This window comes from Staurois parvus, unplaced genomic scaffold (assembly GCF_062004578.1).
Source record: "Staurois parvus isolate SC_StPar_1 unplaced genomic scaffold, SC_StPar_1.0 ptg000211l, whole genome shotgun sequence".
Classification (NCBI taxonomy): domain Eukaryota; kingdom Metazoa; phylum Chordata; class Amphibia; order Anura; family Ranidae; genus Staurois; species Staurois parvus.
Window position 1 is genome coordinate 1,005,965 of NW_028318007.1, and position 10,515 is coordinate 1,016,479.

Genomic DNA, 10,515 nt, shown 5'->3' on the forward strand with positions numbered 1-10,515 from the left:
CAGTGTGCAGTCAAACCAGAGTAAGCAATCTGAGTAGAGTAGAGGTACAACTGGGCAAGGCTGAAGGCCCAAAGGTCAGATTTAAAGTGAAGCTGTGATTTATTGAATACCAGAGGGCCCTCCCTGACTGCTCTGGAGAGGAGGTCCTGTGTGGGTGTGGAAGACCTCGCCCTGCCCCCACGGAACAGCTCTGGGTGTCTGAACAGCCAATCACCCGTGAAGTGCTGCATGCCCACTGTCCACATCCCGGATGGTCAACCAATGTACATATACCGGTCATATGTGTCTTTGGGGTGTCTCTCCTTGTTACCTCTGGACTCATGATGATGCTGCATCCCATCTCTCCTGTGATCCTGGGGCGTGCCCCACTGTTATCCTGCACCCCCTTCTGTGTACCAGAACCCCTCAATAAACTTCCCACCCCTGCCTGGTGGGCCCAGTGTGATCAGCTCTGGTTCATCACAAATTGATTTTTTTTTCTTTTCCTGAAATGCGGAATACCAACAAACAGGAGAGCTGTCATCTCGCTCCTCACCGCTAGATGGGGCTGCTGACACTACAAATCTGTATACTGAGTGGCCATTCCAGAGCCACTGATCTCTACAGAGTAACTGTCTCTACAGGACAGCTATACAGACAATGACATTACTGTGGCCCTAAAAATACCAAATCCTGTCATACACATCCAGTAGCTTCACTATTATAAAGCACTGCCCTACAGATAAGGAACACCAGACCAGAGCGAACGATTAACCTGTTCTGTACCAGTGGGAGAAAGTATGTGAACCCTCGCTCTGTGTACTGTGCTCCTCTGCTGATGTGACACAGAAAGGGGTGATATTCCAGTTGTGGTTGGATGTAGCAGGAATAAGTATAAATCAGCACACATATATATATAAAATCCTCAGAAATCCCTTAAAGTCATATTAAACCAAATGTGTAAACCAACTTCAATTAACACCCCCTGGTGTTAAAACAGAATAAGTATAAATCAGCACACATATATATATATAAAATCCTCAGAAATCCCTTAAAGTCATATCAATATCCTTCCCCTGAAGTACTAATAAAACATATTCATTGACTTAAACCCAAAAACCCACAATTATAGTGATAAAATCAAGACCCAAAGAGATTACCAAAAAATATCAAATATATACAAAAGAACAAAAAATAAAATAAAGTCCCAATATGCAAAGTGTCCAAATAATGTGTCCAAACAAAGATCAATTTCTTGATAGGAAGACGCTTCCTACTCCACTGAAGAAGATGCAAATCAATCACAGGTGCTCTTCAAATACCTCAAAAAACAAAATCTCAACATAGTATATTACCTTTTAAATCCCAGAACTAAAGTGCCACACGTGTATCATGCAAAAAAAACACTCCAGTGTCACAGCACTCATGTGAAAAAAAATTAATAAATATCACTGCAAACTATATATAAAGTGCATAATTACCCTAAAACAAACAGATTCCACCTTGTAATCCTTGTTGACAAAGTCCGGAAGAGACGAAAACGCGTCCAGGGCACGTGACGTTCCTGGAAGTGCTGCGGCAGCATTTTGGATTCTGGAATCCCTGTGTGTTGGAGGTCTGGAGAGTAACGGTGCACTTCAGGTGTCCCCCAGAGCTACAAAGTGATAGTGCTGGATAGGAGTAGCAAGGGGAATTACCTGGTGATCGGGAGACCCTCTACACACGGAAAGAGGATCATATACTGGGCATGAGGAGTTGGATGCTGTCTTGCTGATCTTATCGTTTTTATATGTAAGTGGCTACAAATAAATTTTATATATGATTATAATTCACATACTGATTCCTGGTCTGTTTGTGAGGTCCTGAGGACAAGAGGATACCAATCTAAGACACTCTGTACATATGTGGTTGATTACAAGGTGGAATCTGTTTGTTTTAGGGTAATTATGCACTTTATATATAGTTTGCAGTGATATTTATTAATTTTTTTTTTTTTCACATGAGTGCTGTGACACTGGAGTGTTTTTTTTGCATGATACACGTGTGGCACTTTAGTTCTGGGATTTAAAAGGTAATATACTATGTTGAGATTTTGTTTTTTGAGGTATTTGAAGAGCACCTGTGATTGATTTGCATCTTCTTCAGTGGAGTAGGAAGCGTCTTCCTATCAAGAAATTGATCTTTGTTTGGACACATTATTTGGACACTTTGCATATTGGGACTTTATTTTTGTTCTTTTATATATATTTGATATTTTTTATTTTGGGTAATCTCTTTGGGTCTTGATTTTTTCACTATAATTGTGGGTTTTTGTGTTTAAGTCAATGAATATATGTTTTATTAGTACTTCAGGGGAAGGATATTGATATGACTTTAAGGATTTCTGAGAATTTTATATATATATATGTGTGCGGATGTAGCAGGAGTCTCACTTCTCCCGCTGTATTTTCTATTCGGTAACATAGGGGGCAATTCATTGTGCGAGACCCCTGCCCCTCTCCACCAAAGTTGCAGACCATATTTCATGGTTATATCATATCATCATGGGGGAGGGGGGTGCTGATACTAAAGAGACCCCCCCTCCATCAGCACCACCACTGATTAGATTGAAGTATTTCGGGGGAGGGGACCTCAACACGGGGCACTGTAATGGCAGCCATGTACAGTATGATTTGCTGAAATGACTTCTCGGATTGGATCATGTGATCACATGTATGGATTTTATGGGAAGATGCTCACCAGTTCATCGATCAATTGCACTGAAATTATTCCAATCGCTATGGACAGAATATTCGTTACTAGCAAAGCTGATAATTGGATGCAATGAGGGCCGTGGATAAGGAGGTACCACCAGCCCTCCCGTACAGGCCCAGGCCAGCAGGGGGGCCCAGACAACTGAGTGAAACAGGGAGGGTGATCGTCACAGTGGGGTGGAAATTACTGGAACCGATCCCCTGTATGGCTCTCTTTGCAGCAGCGGACGACTTCTCTCCCTCCCACTGGATTTCAGCTGCTGCAGAGAAGAGCCATACAGGGGATCGGTTCCAGTAATTGCCCCTCTGCCTCACTCATCACCCTCCCTGTGCACCATATGTTTCTCCCTTGCTGCCCAGGCCCCCCTGTGTGTCCCACCCCTACAGTGCTGCCAGCTTCCCTCTACTCCTTCCCTGCTGCAAACACAATAGGGACCTTCATGATGGAGAAGAGTCAAGGAAATATGTCACATATACCAGCCCTTTTCTTTCCTGAATGAACACGAGTGATCAGTACTGATCACTCACTATGTTCATTCATAGCTTAAGCATAGTAAAGAGTTTTTTCTTTTTTTGGGGGGGGAGGGGGCTGTCAGGTTGGCCATATGGGGCCCCGTGGTTTCAGCCCTGAATGCAACTGTTAAGTGTATGATGTATCAATCCTCTGATCAGATATAAAATCATTCTGTGTGTGGTCACCATCAGAGAGATTTCCTATCCCTGTAAATAGACAGACATGGGGCCCAACCTCCCCCTACCACTGCAGAATGAAGAATGGAATCAGATCCCAGCCTGGGAATCAGGATAGGACAGCTTCTCTCAGAGACCAGGATCCAAATTATCTGCTTCTCTGTCTGGGCAGAAGAGCTGACAATCCAAATCTGCCCTCCCCCAATGGTTGTCAGTGTCAGAGCCGGACTAGGGACAACGCTCACCCATAGTGTGGCCTTACCGCTTTCTGCAGATACCAACAGGTGCGGCATTAAGGGTGGAGTCGTAACCCATAGCAACCACTGGCAGTGATATAATAGGAGGCGTGGGGACAATGGCGGGAACATTTCTTTCCGGTCTTGTGACAGAGGCATCAAATACAGAGAATGCAGAACACCGATTGCCTTGCACCACCCCACATAATGATCCTTCTATGCAGGAGGGCTAATCAGCTGCCATCATTCAGAAAGTGCCATCACTCACAGCAACCAATCATTTCCTTTCCTGGGATATGGATCAGGTATGATTTGGAGGATTTATACATGCTCCCCCAGAGTTGGAGGGTTCTGATTGCTGCTGATGGATCGCTGCATTTTAGCACACAGATTCTTAATCAGAAAATACCTTATTGCCACACACTGTACAATCTGATTGTACAATCTTCTCTACTAGATCCTCCCCACCCAACTCAACAGACTCTTGGATTACTCAGCTGTTGGTAGACCAAAAGGAGATTGTACAATCAGACTGGAAGATGTGTGGCTGGCATTAGGTCCCTGGTCTCACATGTAGGGTGAAAAGATTGCCCCCCATAGGGCGGACATATAGGAAGTTGTTACACCCGACTCTGCCCTAATGATTCGACGCAAAGAATTCTCTACGTGGTGATATTATCACTGCTCAGACAGGTGGAGATCTACCTGCAGCTGTAGCGGCGCAGTACACAATGTCATGTCTCAGCTTCTTCTCCATCTCATTAATGAGTCCCTGACCATCCAATTGATTTCATTAAGGAAAAAGCATCCCTTCCCCCACTGCTCATACACGTCATTGCTGCAGGCAGGGGGTGTTAAGGGCTTGTCTGCTTATCCCATAACCTTGTTCTGTCCATGTATGGATCAATCCAGATCTGGTGAATCTACCAATCCATCCTCAATATCCATCCAGATCTGATCAATCTACTAATCCGTCATCATCGATATCCATCCAGATCTGATCAATCAATCCGTCATCATCAATATTCAACCAGATCTGATCAATCTATCAATCCATCATCATTAATATTCAGATCTGATCAATCTATCAATCCATCATCATCAATATCCCTCCAGATCTGATCAATCCATCACTAATATTCATCCAGCTATGATCAAGCTCTCAATTCATCATCAATATTCATCCAGATCTAATCAAGCTATCATCTGTCGTATATTCATCCAGATCTGACCAATCCATCAATCTGTCATCATCAATATCCATCCAGATCTGATCAATCTATCAATCCATCATCATCAATATCCAACCAGATCTCATCAATCTATCAATCTAGACATCATCAATATCCAACCAGATCTGATCAATCTATCAATCCATCATCATTAATAATCAGATCTGATCAATCTATCAATCCTTCATCATCAATATCCTTCCAGATCTGATCAATCCACCACTAATATTCATCCAGCTATAATCAAGCTCTCAATTCGTCATCAATATTCATCCAGATCTAATCAATCTATTGTATATTCATCCAGATCTGACCAATCATCAATATCCAACCAGATCTGATCTATCAATCTTGCCATCAATATCCAACCACATCTGATAAATCTATCAATCCATCATCATTAATATTCAGATCTGATCAGTCTATCAATCCATCATCATCAATATACCTCCAGATCTGATCAATCCATCACTAATATTCATCCAGCTATAATCAAGCTCTCAATTCGTCATCAATATTCATCCAGATCTAATCAATCTATCATCTATCGTATATTCATCCAGATCTGACCAATCCATCATCATCAATATCCATCCAGATCTGATCAATCTATCAATCCATCATCATCAATATCCAACCAGATCTGATCTATCAATCTTGACATCATTAATATCCAACCAGATCTGATCAATCTATCATCTATCGTATATTCATCTAGATCTGACCAATCCATCATCATCAATATCCAACCAGATCTGATCTATCAATCTTGACATCAATATCCAACCAGATCTGATCAATCTATCAATCCATCATCATTAATATTCAGATCTGATCAGTCTATCAATCCATCATCATCAATATACCTCCAGATCTGATCAATCCACCACTAATATTCATCCAGCTATAATCAAGCTCTCAATTCGTCATCAATATTCATCCAGATCTAATCAGTCTATCATCTATTCATCCAGATCTGACCAATCCATCAATCCGTCATCATCAATATCCATCCAGATCTGATCAATCTATCATTATCAATATCCAACCAGATCTGATCAATCTATCAATTCATCATCAATATCCAATGAGATCTGATCAATCTACCAATCCATCATCATCAATATCCATCCAGATTAGGGCTGCCACCTTATCCCTGTAACACCAAACCAGGGGCAGACTGACAACTCATGGGGCCCCCGGGCAATAGGAGATCATGGGGCCCCTGTATCCTTGCCCAAACTCAAAAAAAACTATGAAAAAGGTACCAGGGGCATCTCATGGGGCCCCCTACTGACCCCGGGCCCTTGGGCATTGCCTGAGTTTCCAAATGGTCAGTCAACCCCTGCACCAAACACATATGAATTACACAGATTGTGGGGCTAATTGAATACAGATAGGGCACTAGGTGAGTTTAATTAGCACCGTAATCAGCCCCAGAACCTGTGTATTTAATATGTGTTTAGTTTTAAAGGGACGAGGTGGCAACACTAATCCAGATGTGATCAATGTATCAATCAATCAAACAAAGTACGGTGATGAGACGGTGAGCCGCAGTAAGACATTTGAATGGTAAAAAGGTTTCAGCGATGGCCGTCCGTCCGTCAGTGACAATCCCGGCCATGGTGATTCCCAGCCCACAGCAGTCATTCCTGTGAACGTTCAGCGAGTGGAACGCCTGATCCTGGATAATCAACGCAGAACTTTTGTGAAATTGCACAAGAGACGAATCTTTCTGTGGGGACAGTGAACACAATGATGATGAAGTGAAGTCGGCTGTCCAAAGATGGTTCAGGCGTCCTGACAGATCTTTCTGTGCTGAAGCTTTACAGGCATTCGTTAAACAGTGGGCTAAACATGAATGCAGTTTTCACTGCTTGATATTTGTTCTTTTATTATATTAACTCAAAAGTCCCGTCTTGGCTTGAATGCCCGTCGTAGTATCCACCTTGTTACAACGCTTGGTGTGTCACATCTCCTCTTGTTATAATCCTCAGTAGGTATTATCATCCTCCATTTTTTTAACCACCTTACATCCGCCCTATAAACGTTTTACTGCTCCAGGGTGGCTCTCCTGTGCAAAATCACACACACACACACACACACACACACATATATATATACACACACTTGTGATTTTGCCCTTCCGCCTCATGGGGGCGCGCGCCACCAGCAGATCACTTCTGCTGTCCTGTCACAGGAGAAGCTGATCTATGAGTCTCAGCGAACGGATCTTTGCCGGCACCTACAGATCATCAGGCAGGGAGAAAGAACAGAGCTGTGCCTATGTTTACATACATAGAAAGTGATGGATCATGTGTACCTGCAGAGCTGGGAACACGATCCATCACTTCCTCTTGTACCATCACCATCTAGTGTACAACAAGCACATAACTAGGCACACACTTAACCCTTTGATTACTCTAGATGTTATTCCTTTCAAAACCAGTGTCATTAGTACAGTAATGAGGGGGGATTGGATATATCAAGTGTTATAATAAGGGGGGGTGGACATACCGCGTGCTATAACAGGGGATTGGGGGGGATGGACAATACCGAGTGTTATAATGAGGGGGGGATTGGATATATCAAGTGTTATAATAAGGGGGGGGGGAATGGACATACCGAGTGTTATAATGAAGGGGAGATGGGATATGCTGAGTGACAGGGGCTTGGGGGGGGGGGGGGGGTGAACATACCGAGTGTTATAACAAGGGGGGGATTGAATATACCAAGTGTTATAATAAGGAGGGGGGGGAATGGACAATACCGAGTGTCTCCCTTTATAATGTACAGCGCTGAGCAAACTGTTGGCACTATATAAATCCTGTATAATAATGAGGAGGGGATTGGCTATATCAAGTGTTATAACAAGGGGGGGATGGACATATCGAGTGTTATATTGAGGAGGGGAGTGGATATAGCAAGTGTTATAATAAGGGGGGGTGAATGGACATACCAAGTGTTATAATGAAGGGGAGATGAGATATACTGAGTGACAGGGACATGGGGGGGATGGACATACCGAGTGTTATAACAAGGGGGGGATTGGATATAAAGTGTTATAATAAGGGGGGGGGGGGAATGGACAATACCGAGTGTTATAACAAGGGGGGGATTGGATATAAAGTGTTATAATAAGGGGGGGGGGAATGGACAATACCGAGTGTTATAATGAGGGGGATTATTATTATTATTATTACATCTAGTTTATATAGCGCCAAAGGGTTTGCTCAGCGCTGTACAATAGAGGGGGGGGGACAATACATGAAACATTACAGCAACTACAAACAGCACACGAGGGTTAGAGGGCCCTACTCTTTCGAGCTTACAATCTAGGAGGGAGGGGGTAGTGGTACAGGAGGAAGTGGCTGTGGGGGATGGAGTGGTAGGAGGAATGAAGGAATGAAGGGATATTGGATATATCAAGTGTTATAACAAGGGGGTGGGGATTGGATATACCAAGTGTTATAATAAGGGGGCATGGACATACATTGTGTTATAATGATGGGGGATTGGATATACCAAGTGTTATAACAAGGGGGAGATGGATATACTGAGTATTATAACAAGGGTGGGGGATGGACATACAAAGTGTTATAATGAAGGGGGGGGGGGGGTCGACATACAAAGTGTTATAACGAGGGGGGGGGGGGGGTTTGGATAAACCAAGTGTTATAATAAGGGGGGGATGGACATACCGAGTGTTATAAGGAAGTGGAGATGGGATATACTTAGTGTTATAACAAGGGGGAGATGGATATACTGAGTATTATAACAAAGGGGGGATGGACATACGAAGTGTTATAATGAGGGGGGGTGGATATACAAAGTGTTATAATGGGGGGGGGGGTTTTTTGGATAAACCAAGTGTTATAATAAGTTGGAGATGGACATACAGAGTGTTATGAGGAAGTAGAGCACTAAGTCCACCCCCCCCCCCCCTTGTTATAACACTCAGGATGTTCCCACCTACCCCCTCCCCAGTTATAACACTCAGTATATCCCAGCTCCTCAGTGTTATAACACTCAGTATGTCCATCTGCCCCCTCGTTTGGTATATCCCACTATCTTCCCCTCATTTTACCACTTGGTATGCACTATTCCCCATCCAGTGATAATGCTCAGTATATCCCACCCCCCCCCCATTATACCATTCAGTATGTAGTAGCCCCCCCTTGTTATTACATATACAGTATGTACTATCACCCCCTTCTTTTAACACTCATGATGTCCCATCCTGTGGATGAGGTTTATCTCTGATATTCATTCTCCTCTGTGCAATACATAGTTGCTCTTCAGTTTCCGCTGATGGGCTCTAGTGAGGTGGAAGGTGGCCGCTGCTCAGATTGTCCCATGCACAGCGCTGCACAAACTCCATTGTGAAGGTCACAGCAGAGACCCCAGAGGATCCTGGGAGCCCCTTTCCCTCCCCCCCCCCCCTTATGGAAAGAGGAAATGAATGATGTAATTGTGAAAGAGGATGTGCGATTAACCCCCACTCTCCCAGATTCTCCTCTTCCGCTGCAGAGACAGATCTGATGGGAGAGTATGGAGAGAGAAATCTCCGATCATGTCTGTGATGGGGTCACATAATACGGCTTCCTCCTGCGTCACCCCATCACTGATCCCAGGAAGGGCGATGCAGAGCCGCACATTGCAGGCCATCAATTGCCTATCTGCAGTAAAGGGACATTCCCTAGGTGTATTCCTTTAAAACACTGCAAATACCTGGTGACCTGCCAGAAATGCAGAGAGCTCCCAACTTCCAGTAATGACCCGACAACACCGCCCCTGTGGCAGGGAACTTCCAAGCAGCGTTGTTTACCCACACGTTATATTATGGAGATGAGGGAAGGAGTTATGGGGGGAGCACTGTAGTCCACATAGGAGAACTGAGCAGGTCTGACACCACTGCTTGAGATGTAAGTGCAGAAAACAGGCAGTGTTGTCAGAGCATGAAGGAAGTTAGTAGATCACTGGAGTTCTGGCAGAGCAACAGATGTTAATCTATACTTTCAGCAATTTAAAGGAAGAAAACATACAACACAATGCCTGGACATACACTTTAATGGGGCAGTTATTGTCTATTTCCTTGCAGTAGTTTGTGTCTCTGCCCCTCCCACAATGTCTGAGCCTTCCCACCAGTAGTTTGTGTCTCTGCCCCTCCCACCATGGTGCAACTTCCCACCAGTAGTTTGTGTCTGCCCCTCCCACAATGGTGAGCCTTCCCACCAGTAGGTTGTGTCTCTGCCCTCCCACCACGGTGAGCCTTCCCACCAGTAGTTTGTGTCTCTGCCCCTCCCACAATGGTGAGCCTTCCCACCAGTAGGTTGTGTCTCTGCCCTCCCACCATGGTGAGCCTTCCCACCAGTAGGTTGTGTCTCTGCCCTCCCACCAAGGTGCAACTTCCCACCAGTAGTTTGTGTCTCTGCCCTTCCACCATGGTGCAACTTCCCACCAGTAGTTTGTGTCTCTGCCCTTCCACCATGGTGCAACTTCCCACCAGTAGTTTGTGTCTCTGCCCTACCACCATGGTGCAACTTCCCACCAGTAGTTTGTGTCTCTGCCCTTCCACCATGGTGCAACTTCCCACCAGTAGTTTGTGTCTCTGCCCCTCTCACA